Genomic DNA, 17,104 nt, shown 5'->3' with positions numbered 1-17,104 from the left:
TCTCTGCCCCTCCCCCACTTGCGCGCTCTCTCTCTCGCTCTCTCTCTCTCTGTCTCTCTCTCTCAAAAATAAATAAACATTAAAAAAATTAAAATATTAAAAAATAAATAAATAAAATAAGACACAAGTAAATATAAAGGCATGACACCAATAGCAGAAAGGCTGGAAAAGAAGAAACAGAAGTACAGCCTCATAAGATTGTTACACTATATGTGAAGTGTTCTATTATTACTTGAAGATAGACTGTGATAACTTTAACATGTATATTTATACTTTTTAAAAAGTGAATTTTCAAAAAATCCATTAGTCGTTTAAAGTGTGAGATGCATATATTTCAAGATTTTGAGACAGCGTGTCATTCATTACATAAAAAATACAATGTATAATCCAAAAATGGGAATAAACTTTAAAATGAAAGCAACTGCAATGTAATTGACTGTAGTTTCCTTATAGTTAAAAACATCTCTCCTATAGTCCCTAGAGCAACTTCTATTTCAAAAAAGAGAGGTAGTGAATATGCCAACAGAGAATATAAACTGAAATAATAAAAATTACTCAATTTATCCAAAGGAAGTCAGGAAGAAAAGAACAAAGAACAAATGGTCACATAGAAAAAATAGCAAAATAATAGATTTAAACTCAGTTATATCAATAACCACATTAAATGTAAATGTTCTAAATACCTCAAATAAAAGGCATAGATTGATAGCATAAAAGAGCAAGAACAAACTACATATTGTCTAAAATAAACCCACTTTATTAAACAGACATAGAGAAATTAAGAATAAAGGATGGAAACAGAGTACATCCTAAGATGTACTAAGACTACACCTTAAGAATCATCAGAAGGAAGCTGGAATGGCTATATTAATATCAGACAAAGTTGGTATCAAAGCAAAGAGTATTAACAAGGATTAAGAGGATCATTTAATAATGATAAAAAAAAGTCTATTCATTAAGAAGACACAACATAATGATTACAGCTGGAGATCTCAGAAACTTCTCTTAATAACTGACAGACCAAGTACAAAGAAAATCATTAAGATAAAGAAATCCTGAACAATAAGCCAAGTTGACCTGATTTGAGGTCTTTAGAATATGCGACCTAACTGCAGAAGAATATACATTCTTTTTGAGCGCATACAAACATTTACCAAGGTAGATCTTATTCTGGGACCAAAAACAGGAATAAATTTACAAAAATTCAAATCATACAAGGAATATTCTCTGGCCACAATGAAATTAAATTAGAAATCAATATCTGAAAGAGATCTGAAAAAAATCCCCTAAATATTTGGAAACTAAATAATGCACTTCTAAATAACTCACGCCAAAGAAGAAATCACAAAGAATATTAGAATGTATTTTGGGGCTCCTGGGTGGCTCAGTCGATTGAGTGTCCGACTTCAGCTCAGGTCATGATCTCGTGGCTCGTGAGTTCGAGCCCTGCATTGGGCTCTGTGCTGATGGCTCGGAGCCTAGAGCCTGCTTCGGATTCTGTGTCTCCCTCTCTCTCTGCCCCTAACCCACTTGCATTCTGTCTCTGTCTCTCTCAAAAATAAATAAACATTAAAAAAAATTTAGAATGTATTTCAAAATGAAGAAAAATTAAAACATGACATATCCAAGTGTGTAAACACAGAGAAAATAGTGCTTACCATGAAAGTTATAGCACCAACCACCTAATTAGAAAATAAGAGGGGCGCCTGGCTGGCGCAGTCGGTTAAGCGTCCGACTTCAGCCAGGTCACGATCTCGCGGTCTGTGAGTTCGAGCCCCGCGTCAGGCTCTGGGCTGATGGCTCAGAGCCTAGAGCCTGTTTCCGATTCTGTGTCTCCCTCTCTCTCTGCCCCTCCCCCGTTCATGCTCTGTCTCTCTCTGTCCCAAAAATAAATAAACGTTAAAAAAAAAAATTTTTTTTAAAAGAAAATAAGAATGTTCTTGAAACAATGACCTTAGCTTCCACCTTAAGAAATGAGAAAAAGAAAATTTATCTCAAACTAATCGAGACAAGAAATAATAAAGATAATGACAAAAAAGTGAAATAGCGATAAGAAAAATGATAGAGAAGATGAATGAAATCAAAAGTTAGGTATCATCAAAAGATGTATCAAGTTGCCAAGTCTCTAGCCAGATAGATCTGGAAAAAAAGATAGAAGAAACAAATGACCAACATCATAAATAAGAGAGAGGAGAGACATCACTACAAATCCTACAGGCAAAAAGTAATAATGAGAGACTGTTATGAAGGACTTTATAAGACTAAATTCAATAACTTAGATAAAGTAAGGAAATTACTTAGAAGACACAAAAATTTTCAGAGTTCACTCAAAAATAAATAGATAATCTGAATGGCCCAGCCTTCTATCTGCTCAAGAAACTGAATTTGTAATTAAAAACTTTCTCACAGAGAAAATCCCAGGCCCATATGGCCTAACTGGAGAATTCCACCAAGCATCGAAGACAGAAGCAAAATTAATTCTACAGAAACCCTTCCAAAAAAACAAAAGAGGAGGGAACATTTTCCAACTCATTCTATGAAGCCAGCATTACCCTGATACCAAAATCAGAAAATGATATTATAAGATAACTACAAAGTATTATCCCTCATGAACATAGATGCAAATTTTCTTTTAAAAAGAATTAAGCATATCTAATCCAACAATATGCAGAAAGGATAATACATCATGGCTAAATGGGGTTTATGAAGGAATGCAAAGTTGATCTAACATTTGAAAATCAAATAATGTAATTTACCATATTGGCAGAATAGAGGAGAAAAGACATATGATCACATAAATAAATGCAGGAGACTCATTTCACAAAATCTAACACCTCATTCCTTGCAAATATTCTCAGTAGATCAAAATTAGAAGAAATTCCTCAACCTGTGAAAGAACACCTGCGGGAAAGCCACAAGGAATGTCACTAACGGTGGAATCCTGAACGTTCTCCCCTAAGTTCAAGAACAAGGCGAGGATGTCTGTTCTCATCACTTGGATTCGGTGTTGTATTGGAAATCTAGCTAAAGCAATATGGCAAAGGGAAGACACAAAAGGCATATGTATTGCAAAAGTTGAAGCAAAATTGCCATATTTGCTCATGACATGATCATCTACATAGAAAATTCTAAGGAATCTACCAGAAGGGGGAAAAAGCCACTAGAACTAATAAGTGAGTTTGCCAAGTTTGCGAGATACAGGTCAATAAAATATATATTGCATTTCTACATATTAGCAAGAAAACAAAAAGAAATTGAAATTAAAAAATAAAATCATCTACCATATTATCAAGACAGGTGAAATAATGCATGGGGTTAGATTTGACAAGAGATGTGCAAATACCACTGAAGACAATAAAACATCTCTGAGAGAAATAAAGACCTATTGAATTGGCAGGGGTACTACATTCAGGGATCAGAAGACCCAACGTTGTTAAGATGTCAACCATCCCCAAATTAATGTAAGTATTCAACATTATCCTAATCAAAAGTTCATCAGGTTTACTGTAGAAACTGATTACCTAATTTAAAATTTTATATTGAAATACAAAACACCTAAGAACAGCCACATACATGGGGCACCTGGGTGGCTCAGTCAGTTGAGCATCCCACTTCAGCCCAGGTCATGATCCCACCATTTGTGGGTTCAAGCCCCGCATCGGGCTCAATGCTGATGTCTCAGAGTCTGAAGCCTGCTTTGGATTCTGTATCTGCCTCCCTCTCTGCCCCTTCCTCGCTCACACTCTGTCTCTTTCTGTCTCAAAACTAAATAAACATTTTTAAAAAAAAGAATAGCCACATACACACAAAACAACAACTTTGAAAAAAAAAAGAATAAAGTCAGAGGGATTAACCTAAACTGATACATTTTAAGATTTATTACAAAGTTACTGTAATCAAGATGGTATCATGTTAGCATATATAGAGACATACAGGTCAGTGCAACAGAAAAAAAGTTGTCAGAAATCGACTGATTGGCTTTCAACAAAAGTTCCAAAGTAAGACTGCGAAGAAATTACAATTTTTAAAATAATTGGTGCTGGAAAAATTAGATGACCATACACAAAGTTAAAAAAACAAGTGAACTCTGGTATTTCATACCATATGAAAAATTAACTCAACATGGATCATGGTCCTAAATGTGAAAGCTAAAACGATAACCCTTCTAGAAGAAAATATAAGAGGGAATCCTAGTGATCTTGTGTTTGGCAAAGATTTCTTCAATACTATATAAAGTGTGAAATGTAAAAGAAAAAAACAAATTGGACTACATTGAAATAAAACAATTTGCTCTTCAAAAAAGAGTGTTACGAAATGAATAGGTATTAGTTAATAGCCACAGACTGGGGAAGCCATCTGGAAAGCATAGATCTATCAATGGACTCGAACCTAGAATGTGTGAAGAACTCTTATAGTTCAATAATAAGATAAACAAGCCAATAAACAAATAAGGAGAAGATTTGATTACACACTTCATCAAAAGAAGACATATAGATAGCAAACAAGCACATGGAAAGATGCTCATCATTACTGGTTACTATGGAAATGCAAAATAAAAGCAGAAAACCATACCACTGCATACCCATAGAAGGACTAAATTTTAAAAACTTACTATACTTTTGCCAATGGCAAGAGTTCATCCCTTTTTTGTGGCTGAATAATATTCCATCAAGGTGTGTGTGTGTGTGTGTGTGTGTGTGTGTGTGTGTGTGTGTGTGACATCTTCTTTATCCACTCAGCCATAGATCGATGCTTGGGTTGCTTCCGTATCTTGGCTAGTGTAGATAATGCTGCAGTAAACATAGGGAAGCACGAATCCTTCAAACTAGCGTTTTTGTTTTCTTTGGGTAAATACTCAGTAGTAGTGGAACCACTGAATCACCTGATAATTCCGCTTTTAAGTTTTTGAGGAACCTCTATACTCTTTCCCACAGTGGCTGCACCAGTTTGCATTCCCACCAACAATGCACGAGGGGTTCCTTTCCTCCACATCCATACCATTACGTGCTGCTTTTTGTCATTTTGCTACTAGCCATTCTGACAGGTGTGACAATATCTCATTGTGGTTTTGATTTGCATTTCCTCATACGTGGACCTAGAAGGTATAATGCTAAGTGAGACAAGTCAGACAGGGAAAGACAAATACCGTATGATTTCACTTATGCGTGAAATCAAAAAAAAAAAAAAAAAAGAAAGAAAGAAAAAGAAAAAGAACAAACAGATTCATAAATACAGGGAAGAAACTGGTGGTAGCCAGAGGGGAGGGTGGGTGGGGGATGGGTGACATAGGTGAAGGGGATTAAGAGGTACAAACTTTCATTTGTAAAATAAATAAGTCACGGAGGTGAAAAGTACAGCATAGGGAATACAGTGGATAATATTATAATCACATTGTTTGGTGACAGATGGTGACTACATTTACTGCAGGGAACCAAGTAATGTACAGAATTGTTGAATCACTACATGTACACCTGAAACTAATATAACACTGTATGTTCATTTTACTTCAATTAAAAAAAAGGAGAGAAAAAAATGCAGTGGCTAATTAAAATAAACAAGCGTGCCACATGCTGAGAGAAAGAGAGAGAAAGGGAGAGAAAGAGAGAGAGAGAAAGGGAGAGAAAGGGAGAGAGAGAAAGGAAAGACAAGAGAAGACTGACCACACCAAGTGCTGGGGAGCATGGGAAGCGCCTGGAACTCTACGCAGCTGGTGGGATTGTAAAATAAAGAAGCCACTTTGGAAAACAGTTTGACAGTTTCGTAAAAAATTAAACCAGGGGAGCCTGCGTGGCTCAGTCGGTTGAGCCTCTGACTTCGGCTCAGGTCGTGATCTCGCGGTTCTTGAGTTCGAACCCCACGTCAGGCTCTGTGCTGACAGCTCAGAGCCTGGAGCCTGCTTCAGGTTCTGTGTCTCCCTCTCTCTCTGCCCTTTCATTGCTCGTGCACTCTCTCTCTCTCTCTCTCTGTCTGTCTCTCTCTCCAATATAAATGAACATAAAAAACTAAACAAGGAAAAAGTCAGCTCCTCCTAGACACCTTCCTGGGACACAGGGCAGGATCTGGGATGCCTGCCTGCGCTCTCTGATCAGACACTCATGATCAGACTAGTCTAAACCGCGTCGTGTGGGTCACTCCCAGGGCACTGAGGACAACTCATCCCACAGCCTCTGTTCACAGCATAATCCCTGGCCCCAGAAACACACTTGGAGAAGAAATAACAAGCACAGGGGTAGGCATAGGTCTCAAAAAGGGCAGGAACAAGGCTTTCTTCTGGAAAGAGGCAGAAACAGCTGACGTTAAAGATTCAGGAGCATGAGAGCATGACCCCCATCTCTTCCAGATGTCACCTCTCTGGCTGCTCGGAAAAGGGAACAGAGCAGTGGACAGCTAGTGTCTCCAAGTGAACCCTGGTCCCGCTTCCTCCTTCCGGCTCAGGAGTGAACTGGGGCCCAAGAAGAGGTCTTCTGGGGTAGCCATGGTCATCTCTGGCCTTCCAAGGACCCACAGGGAGAGGGTGCAGAACAGGCTAGGCCAGCATCAGCCTTCACGGTAAGGAACATCTACAAGGAGAGGCAGATGCGATTGTAATAACCTCTTGTTTGCTCCCTGAGATGCCAAACAGGGGATAAAAGTCCACGTCAATGGGTCCAAGCTTTTGACCAGAACTGAGCTGACTCATGCAGTATCTCCTCTTTTGGATGGGGTCCCTCAGTAGGTTCCAGAAAGGCTGAGCACAGCCCCGTCTGACCCTGCCCCCAGTAACCACAAGTCAGTCCTAAGCGAGCATTCCTTTCTCTCCCCCACATTCCCATCAGTCCCCAGATCAGCATCGCCAAAGGAACCCTCATGGGAATCTGGCTCACACCACCTGCCAACACCCTTCTCGATGCCAGGAACCCAGGCTCCCCGGGCCGGGCATGTTCCAGAATGCATGCCTCTCTGGATTCAGCGCTTTGCTCTTACAGGCTGATGTTTCATAAATGCCAGAGAGGATCTTAGGTGGGCAAAACCGAACAGGAACTGGAGGCCCGTTAGACACTCCAATTCATTCATCCCAGAAAGATGCGTGTGTGCCCTGCGTGGAGTCCTCCACGGCCGGAGGATGAACGAGGAGAGGCAGCCCCATCCTGCCCCCTCCCCCCCCCCCGGGAGCCCACAGCGGGTGGAGGAGACCACAGAGAGCAGAGACGAGATGAGGGCAAAGAGGGGAGGGGGTCAGGAAAGCTTCCGGAGGAGGTGAGCTAAGGTGAGGTTTTAAGAAGCGGGCTACCCTAGACAAGGCCGGACCACAGAAGGCCTGTTTCAGGAAAACATCAGGGCAGGTGAAGGCACAGACGCAGAGGAACAAGGTGTACATGTAAACAGTGTGGTGTGGGGGTGCCTGGGTGGCTCAGTCGGTTAAGCATCCGGCTCTTGGTTTTGGTTTGGGTCACACAGTCTCACGATTTTGTGAGTTCGAGCCCAGTGTCGGGCTCCGTGCTGACAGTGCGGAGCCTGCTTGGGATTCTCTTTCTCCCTCTCCCTCTACCCCTCCCCCACTCACGCTGTCTCTGTCTCTTTCTCAAAATAAATAAATAAACTTAAAAAAATGTAAACAGTGTGGTGTGATGATGGGGGGTAGGGGGCTGTGGGTTCAAGTACCCCACAGCCTAGACGAAGGATTTGGTATTCTGTCAACTGACTGCACAATTGCTGAGATGCACCTTTCTGAATAGCATATTCTATTCATCTGCCTTGGTAGGTGGTACACAGCCACGGTACAAGGTTCAAAGGGTAGAACGTGAAAACTGGCTTTCTTCTTTCATTTCTGTAAGACTCTGGGGAACACCGTGAAACACGCAGATCCTGGATCTGCAGAAGAAAGAGGGAGAAACCCTTTTTGATGCATTGTTGGACTCACAGGAAGTGAGTGAAATCTCGAAAGACCAATGCCCACCCCCAAGCGCGCGCACACACACACACACACACACACACACACACACACACACATACACACACACACTAAAAAGGGAACCAGCATGCAATGAACCCAGGACAGTTGAGAACCAAGGGCAAATGGGGGAGAAGTTGTCCTGAAGGCATGTGAGAGAGTCAGTGGGCTGGCAAAATGGTGTAGATGCTGAGGCCTGTGGTCACTAGAATTTGCAGAAACAGAATACAGGGGAGGTATGTAGGGCACGTTGAAAGAAAACAAGGACCAATTCCTAAAGATAAGCAAACAAGGGCCTGTGTGAGGAATGACCATGCAGAGCTTAAAAAGAACCAAATGGAACTTCTGGAAATGAAAGAGATAAATTTGGAAATAAGTAACTCAGTGGATGGATCAAACAAGAAATTAGACACCACAACCTGAAATGATGGTCTCAGGTCTTCCCCTTTATTTCCTCCAATGCCAGCCCCACTCCCTTCTCCCTCCAGCTCCACGGACAGTGCTGGCTGAGCAGCGGCAGCCAGAAGAAATCTTCCACCCCAGCCGTGCTCACCTCCACTGCGTGCTGGCACCACGCCCACACATTCAGTCTCCATCCCTACTTCTAGTGATGAACTTTTCATGCCCCAACCTGAAGGCAAGTCCACCTGTGTTCCAGAACCGTCTCTCTACATCCCCTGAAGGCCACTGCTCCAGACATTCTCAGTTCCTCTCCCACACTACCCACCTTCTCTCTCCACTGGAGTATTTTCATCACCTTCTTATGACTTAACCCTAGAGGTAAGTGAATTCAACACCCAGAGCCAATTCTTTCCTTTCTTCCCTTGGCTAGCTAGTATTTTAGCTCTAGTAGCTTCTTCAAGAAAGGCTTATGTGAGCCATACTTCCTGGGTCCTCACCTATTCAGCAGTGTCTATTGCCTTTATACTTGCGGGACAGTTTGGTTAGGTATAAAATGACCTTCTTGAGCACACTGCATGGATGTCTTACCCCTTCTAGGTTTTTCACCTAACCTGATCACCTTTCCTTGATTCCTGTTGTGTTTTTGAAATTTAGTGACTTTATTCAGGAATGCCTTACTGTTGACAAGTATATATATTTCCCTTGAGGCATAATATTTCCTTTCATTCTGTAGACTCGGGTCTTCCTTTTATTTCTAGAAATGTTTCTCTTTTGTTTCAACTTTATTTATGTTGAGAGAGAGAGTGCATGCACACATGTGAGCAGAGGAGGGGCAGAGAGAGGGAGAAACAGAATCCCACAGAGGCTCCAAGACATCAGCACAGAGCCCAACACAGGACTGGAACTCATGAACTGTGAGATCATGACCTGAGCTGAAGTCAGACGCTTAACCAACTGAGCCACCCAGGAGCCCCAAGACTGGATATCTTTTTTTTTTAATTTCTTAAAAAATTACATTTATTTATTTTTGAGAGACAGAATGAGACAGAGCACAAGTGGGGTAGGGGCAGAGAGAGAAGGAGACACAGAATCCAAAGCAGGCTCCAGGCTCTGAGCTGTCAGCACAGAGCCCCACGCGGGGCTCAAACCCATGAACCGCGAGATCATGACCTGAGCGGAAGTCGGACGCTTAACTGACTCAGCCCCCCAGGTGCCCCTGGACTGGATATCATTTTAAGACCACTGAATATCAGACAGTGACAACAAGATGCTCATGTTCACTGAGCACCAAGTAAAGCTAATGTTGCAGAGACCATGAGCAGGGCATGATCTTCGAGTAGGTTTTCTACTTCTCATGAGCGATGAGGACCAATCTGAATGCAACCTTTTGCTCCGGCCAAGAAGGGGTTCACTGGGGAGCACGCTGAAGAGCTGCCGGAACAGCAAAGGTTGGAGCGTCAGCAAACTGGATGCGACCCCAGCCTTCATGACGATGGAGAGCATCTTACCGCTAAGCCTCACCTACCTGCTGCAGCTGGAAACACCCACCTCAGACGATGGCTGGGAAGATTCCATGAGATGCTCCCTGTAAAAGCATCGAGCAAGGCACCTAGACCCTAGAAACTGAAAGTACCATTTGGTTCAGTTTCCTCTTTCTGAGCCCTGCAGGAGCTGGAGGACGGCTCTCGCTGTTTGGGTCTTCCTTCCCTGCTACGGGCCCATCTGGTGTGGTCATTCCAACCCAGTGGCTCTTATAAGGCTGCTGTGAAGCCACTGACATCAGAATGGACTTGCCAGGGCGCCTGGGTGGCTCAGTGGGTTAAGCGGCCGACTTCGGCTCACGTCATGATCTCGAGTTCGAGCCCCACGTCAGGCTCTGTGCTGACAGCTCAGAGCCTGGAGCCTGTTTCAGATTCTGTGTCTCCCTCTCTCTGACCCTCCCCTGTTCATGCTCTGTCTCTCCCTGTCTCAAAAATAAATAAAACGTTAAAAAAAAATTTTTTTTAAAAGAATGGACTTGTCAATTATTTTAAGTCACTCCTTTTTTTATTGAGTAATATTCACAACGGATCTCCGGACCCTTATGCTATCCCATCACCCCTTCCAATTCCATCATGAGAGATTTGCCCCTTTGGTGTCCAATGCCGCCTCCTACACCCCTTCTTTCCATCAGAAGTGCTCACTTTCTTTACATTTGGTTTGTCTGAATTCTTATGAGTAGCTACCATGGGGGTTTTGGGGTTTTTTTTTTTGTTTTTTTTAGCTTTTACCTAAGTTCCTGTAGTTCACATATGGTGTAATATTAGTTCCAGATGTACAATTTGGTGATTCAGCAATTCCATACATCACCTGGTGCCCATCACGACAGGTGCACTCCTTAATCCCCATCACCTATTTCCCCCATCGCCCACCCTCCTCTCCTCTGGTAACCACCAGTGCATTCTCTATAGTTAGGAAGAGTCTGTTTCTTAGTTTGTTTCTCCTTTTTTTTCCTCTTTGCTTGTTTGTTTTGTTTCTGAAATTCTACATATGAGTGAAATCAGGTGGTATCTGTCTTTCTCAGACTTATTTTGCTTAGCATAACATTCCCTAGCTCCACCCACGTCCTTGTGAATGGCAAGATTTCGTTCTTTTTTATGGCTGAGTAATATTCCATTGTGTATGTGTATATATACCACATCTTCTTTATCCATTCATCACTTAATTGACACTTGGACTGCTTCCATAATCTGGCTATCGTACATCATGCTGCTATAAACATCGGGGTGCATGTATCCCTTTGAATTTTTGTACTCTTTGGGTAAATACCTAGCAGTGCAATTGCTGGGTCTTGGGTAATATTTTTATAATCAGAAAAGATACCAAAATAAATAACACAACTGTGTTGCTGCAAATGCGTAATGGGTTTTTGGGAGTTCAGTGGAGATTGTTCTGCGTGGTGGGAGGCTAAGAATGAGAGGTGTCCTGTCACCCAACACCCTCCACGATCTGCAAACTTGTGAGCGGGATGGCCCCAGTGTGGGAATGAGACTCCTTCCATTAGAACCTCAGAGCCGCCTTTTGCCAGCTGTGTGACTTTGGTCAGGTAGCTAACATCTCCATCTCTCAGATGCCATGTGTTTGGTCAAGTGCAGACAAGAACGAGCCTGGGCTAGGACCACCTGGGTGGCTCCATCGGTTAAGCATCCGACTCTTGATTTCAGCTCGGGTCGTGATCTCATGGTTCGTGAGTTGGAGCACCGCATCAGGCTCTGTGCTGGCAGCTTGGAGCCTGCTTGGGATTCTTGCTCTCCCTCTCTCTCCCCCTCCCCTGCTCCCTCTCTCTCTCAAAAGTAAATGAATGAAGCTAAAAAAAAAAATGAGCCTGAGCTCCTCAGGTGCCCGGGAACAGTGACCCTTTAGTCATAAAAAGGAATAAAGTATTGATTCGTGCTACAACACGGACGAGCCTTGAAATCGTGTTCAGCGAAAGCCGCCAGTCACAAAAGACCACGTGTTGCACAGTTCCGCGCCTATGAAATTTCAGAAGAGGCAGATGTATAGACACAGAAAGTAGATGAGCAGTTGCCAGGGGCTGGAGGGTGGAGGCAACAGCAAACACTGGTGGGGAGTGCTCGGTGAGTCTGGGGTCTCCTCTGTGGACGATGAAAAAGGTCTGGAACAAAGAGCGATGGCTGTACATCGTGAACGTGCTTAATGCCACTGAACCGTACATTCTAAAATAGTTAAAACGGTAAAGTTGCAGGTTGTTTTTTTTTTTTTTACCTAACCTCAAGTACTTTGCCATCTAAAAAGAAGGTACAGAGGTCCATCCCCTGAGGGTCCCTGGAACACCGAGGGTGGCACGAGACTGTTCACGATGCAGATCACGGGCACACGCTTTGCTTGTACAATTAGCTTTGTTATTTAACAAACCACTTCGGCATTTAGTGGCTTGAAACAACTAAGCTCGCCAATGTGTGGGCCGGCTGTGCACTTCTGGTCCGGGCTCCCTCACATGTCCATGGTCAGCCGCTGGAGGCTGCAGGATCTCCTGGGGCCTCACCCCCTCGCATGGATGTTGGGAACCTGCTGGTTGGGGAGTCTCAGCCGGAAGGGCTGGTCTCTGCTCCATGCGGTCTCTCGTCCCCAGCGCAGGGGTGAAGGGGATGCTGGGGAGGATGCCCGGGGCAGGTGCACACGTCTCTGGAGGCCAGGGCTCCAAGTACACAGCCTCCCTTCAGCCACACCCTACTGGTCAGACCAGGTCAGGTCGCCCAGATCCAGGCGTAGGGGGGCGAAGGGGGAATAGACCCCGGTTTCCGATAACAGGAGGTGCTGAGAAGGTGTGGCTCTCGGCCCCGGCACCGCGCCCCTGAAATGAAGACCCCGGGTGCCCGGTTTCTGCCGCGCGTTTCCCAGACAGTGCCCAAGTCCAGGCGATCCCCGCGGACACCGTGCTTCTTCCTCTAGGTGGGCTAGAGAGGGCATGGCTCAGACAGGAGGTCAGGGTGTTCCCCTTGTGGGTCACTCAAAGAACGAGCTGAAATGTAACGTCTTGCAGCCCAGGCTCATGGCCCTTATACCGGACACATGCATTAGAGGGGCCGTATCAAAATATCTTCCTGGGTTTTTCTTACGACTATAGTTCTTTTGGCTATAGAACTACATGGGCCTGTCATCCACTTTCTTCCATCTGCGTGCAGAAACTCCTCTCTCAGCAGCTCTCGAGGCCTCTAGACGTTCAGCGGGGTGGGGCGGGGGTCCCCTCCAGGTGGAAGCAACAGAATGAGCAAAGACAGGGCTGGGGACAGGAGGAGCCTCTGTCCCGTGTCGCCTGGGCCCGGGGCGTACGAGGCAGACTTCTTGTCCAGAATGGTGACTTAAGTGCCATGAGGGAGGTGACTGGACTTCCCGTCAGACTTCCTGTCTGTGGTAATCGGGAGCCACTGACGAGCGTGGAGTGCCACGGTCAGGGCCGGGTTTAGGAAAAGCCGTCTGCAGCATGGGCAGACACATGATGTTCCAAGAGCTCCCAGGTGGGACGCACCAGCCAGTAGGAGGCCGCTGACAGCGTCTGGGTGATGGAGACAGCTGATGTGATCTGACAACAGCTTCAATGCGGGAGGACGGGAAGGAGTGGAGGGGGAGGGCTGCATGACGGGGAGGGCAGGGGCGCCGCACACATGGAAAGGGGGACAGGAGAAGGCACGGGGCATTTCCAGAGAGCAGGAAACAGGGTCGGGTAAGTTCTGCTGAATGTTTCAAGGAGACACCCAGAGCATGGGGTGCTCCTGCCATGGGCGGGGGGGGGGGGGGGGGGCTAGGCTGGCGGGGCGGGCCCGCGGGCGGAGGGGCGTGGGGGAGCCAGGGGCGCTGCCCCGCTTTGCAATCTCGCCCGCGGCCGGCCCGAGGCCAGCCCTGCGGTCTGATGTGCCGCTGGGGTCTAAAACCCGACTTCCAAGATTGAGCAATAGCTTCTCCTCCTCCCAGATGAAAACCTGTCCAAAACCCAGGCCCAGATCCTTCCCTGCTCTCTCCTACACTTGGAGTGCTCGGCGGTTGGCTGCAGCTGCCTCACTCACAACAGATTTTACAAGGCTGGCCTCCTGCCAGGGTCCTTTTAGAAGTAAAAATAGCTGAAATAAGCCTGCTCTCCCGGAACCGTGAAAACATTTCACCATACCTCAAGCTTTCACCTACTGCCGCATCCTTCTACACCCCCATTAGCAGACTCACTCCTGTGACACCAGGCCGTGGGACCCTGAGGGGCCGTTCTGAGGCCCGTGCAACTTAGGGCTCAGCTTTAAATGGAGGGGGGGGGGGGTTCAGCTGGACACAGGCCGTCGCCGTCTTGGTCGCTGCTGAAGTGCGCCTAACCACGCAAGACCCGCCGTTCGTGAAAAAGAAATGCTTTCTCTTCTTAATGGCACCTGCTGGGGCACGCCATGCCCGGGTATTACATTCCGGGCACGATTTACCCCTTCCAGTATTAGGGTCCTGGGCTTTGGGAATGTGCTCTCAGGTCAGTGACAAAAATATCTCTTAAGATTTTTTAGCTAATGGTGCATTTGCGAGGTCATTCAAGGCAAAGACCAGAAGGATTAAAAGATCTGACTCCTTCCTGAGGTCCTTAGTTGTAAAGGACCAAAGAAGACGTAAAACAAAGATTTATTCAGTTTCAGCCGGACAGCTCAATGGCACAGCCCCGTAAGAACCAGGAAAAAAGAAACATCTGGCCAGAAAAGCGCACTTGTTTACGAAAAAAAAAAAAAAAAAAAAAAAGGTTTAAGAGTCTTCTCCAGTTTTACCAAGTTCTTGGACGAAAATTAGGCTGATCATGAAAAACAATGTGGAACCTTGGGAGCACGGAGGCAATACAGGCAGGAGAAAGAACATCTTGTTTCTTCCTCGTCCAGCTGCCTCGGACCCCGGCCCCCTCCCGAGCGCCCCCGGGGAGAAGCCCCGCCCTGGTAGGTAGCCCTGGGGAGCACGCAGCTGCGGTGCTCCCCACACAGGTGGCCGGCTCCTCTCTGAGGCCAAACCCTTGTGTGGGGGAGGGCGGGCTCTGAACGGATGCTCACGGAGGGCGAGGGCCGTGTTTTGCTGCCCCCGATGACCAAGCGCCCGTGTTCCGAGCTCCGCGCACACCGCCCTGGTGCCGCTGGCACCTAGCTTGTGACAACCACTTACGCGGCGTGCTGGGAGGGGGGTGCGCCTTTGGAGCTGTGGACAATGGCCGTTTTGTAAGGAAAGAAGCCTGAACTGGCAACGTGGCCCCAGGCCCAGGCTGGGAAACTCAGCTTCTTTTCCAGGCCTGCCGTTGACTCAGCAGGGCTCTGAGGCCAAGCCCTGCTCTAGGGTCGGCCCAGCCCCCTCCTGACGTGCCCGGTAGCCTACGGATGAATGGCAGTCGCAGGACGGCGGCCCCTTCGGCTCTCCCTGGGATGCCAATGGGACAGACGGGTTAATACCGGAAGACGCTTTGAACTTCTTGGCACAGAGCGGTCTGGAGCGCGGTAATTAACAAATCTTACCACGGAGGTGGATTAAGGTCAGAAGTTCCTTGGGGGCCTGGGGAATAGAGCTGGCTCGTGGCTGGATCTCTGGAGCCCAGGCCGTTTGCAGCCCTGCGCAGGGGCAGCAACGGTGTGGGGCAGGGCTGGGTCCCCGGGCCAGGCCACTTGGGTCAGCAGCTCAGGCTCACCTGTTACAAAAGTGGCCGGCCTTGGAAAAGCTCACAGTACTGGAGAAACACACGCACACGCACACGCACACACACACTATCACCATGAAAGTAAAGGCCAGAGAAGAAATGGAGTCCTACTGCCAAAGCCAGCCCGACGGCCACCTGGCTAATGGAAGCTTCATGTTGTGGGAATCGGAGATAGAGCTTCTAACGGTAGTCGGTAAGGAAGATGCTGACGAGACACCTAACCAGGTAAGGCTGCCCCACTGCCATCTACCGAGGGGGCCTAGAAGTCTCTGACAAACCCTGAGCGACCCAGACCTGAGTTCCCACATCCCTCTGGAAAGAGGACGTTCCTGGAAACCTTGCACGGCAGATGCCAGTTTGAGAAGAGCATGAAACGAAGCTGTGACTCTCGTCGCAGTGGCTCGTTCTCCTTGTCTATAAAATGGGGTGCCGGACTGGCCGTCGTCCGACTTTCCAGTCCTTTACACACACGGTGGGTGGTCTGTGGACACTTCTGCTGCCCTCCCGAGCCCCTGGGAGACACTGAGGAACTTGAGTCCCCACACTCTGCCAGCCCCGAGGCTGTCAACCACCGCAAATGACCAGACTTTGGCACGACGTGAGCTCATCTCCGGCCAGGTCAATGCAGCATTCTGTACTGTTCCTTCCCACCCATCTGCCGTTCCAAGTGTTCCCATGGCACCACAAAATTCCACCCTGGGGCCACGAACTTCTGTCACAGGGACACGGAGGTGACGCTCCCGGCTCCTGAGCTCCCCCGTGTATTTGAATCCACGTGCTGGCCCGATGGCGGGCCCGTGGCGCCCTCGGTCTCTGTGCTGGCTCCGCACTAAGTCTTCTTGGGTCTCCAAGTCTCTTTGGCCCTGTGCTCCCCAGGAAGTCCTCCCACATCAACCTCAGCTAGCCCTCCCGTTGGTGAATCTCTTCCAAATCTCCTGAGCGTTCGAAACACATTTTTAAGCAGGGATCTGATCTTCGGGCTCACAAAGTCCATTCTCACCAGTAGGGCACCCCACCCCCTCCCAGGGGCCCTGAGAGTCTCCTGTCCCTGCCCCAACAGCAGTGTGCTCACACGCGTAGAGAGGACTCACAAAAGCATAGAATTTGTTCTGCTTGCCTGTGTTTGTCGTGTTTGTCGTACCCCTTCTGAGGCTAAAAGCACAGCGCGCCCGGGAGGAGCTGAAACCACTGAGGTCTCCAGAGCACCGTCCCTCCCACAGCCCACGAGCACCGCGGCCGGCTCGGTGATGACCACCTAAGTCCAAGAGTAGTAGCCTCTACATCCGCCCTCCCTCCCCACCTCATCCCACCCATCACAGCCCCATCCACGTGGCCGCCAGGCCAGCTCCCTCCGCTCCTGTAATTCCCAGGCCACCTCGCCCTTTCCACCACCCAGGGGGATCCTTCCTTCCACCCCCCACTCTCCTATCAGGAGGGCCGCAAAGCCTCTGGTCTTCCAATCCCCCAAGAGACCCCGCACACCAGTGCCGAGCGGTCCTTCTCGAATGCTTTCTCGGCATCCCCTAGCACGGTGCCTGAGCCGGGGTCAGAGCGCAGCGCGTGGTCAGTATGGACCA

Source organism: Puma concolor, chromosome B3 (assembly GCF_028749965.1).
Source record: "Puma concolor isolate L17-30 chromosome B3, mPumCon1.1.hap2, whole genome shotgun sequence".
Classification (NCBI taxonomy): domain Eukaryota; kingdom Metazoa; phylum Chordata; class Mammalia; order Carnivora; family Felidae; genus Puma; species Puma concolor.
The sequence above is the reverse complement of the archived record's forward strand: the minus strand, read 5'-3'. Positions refer to the sequence as shown.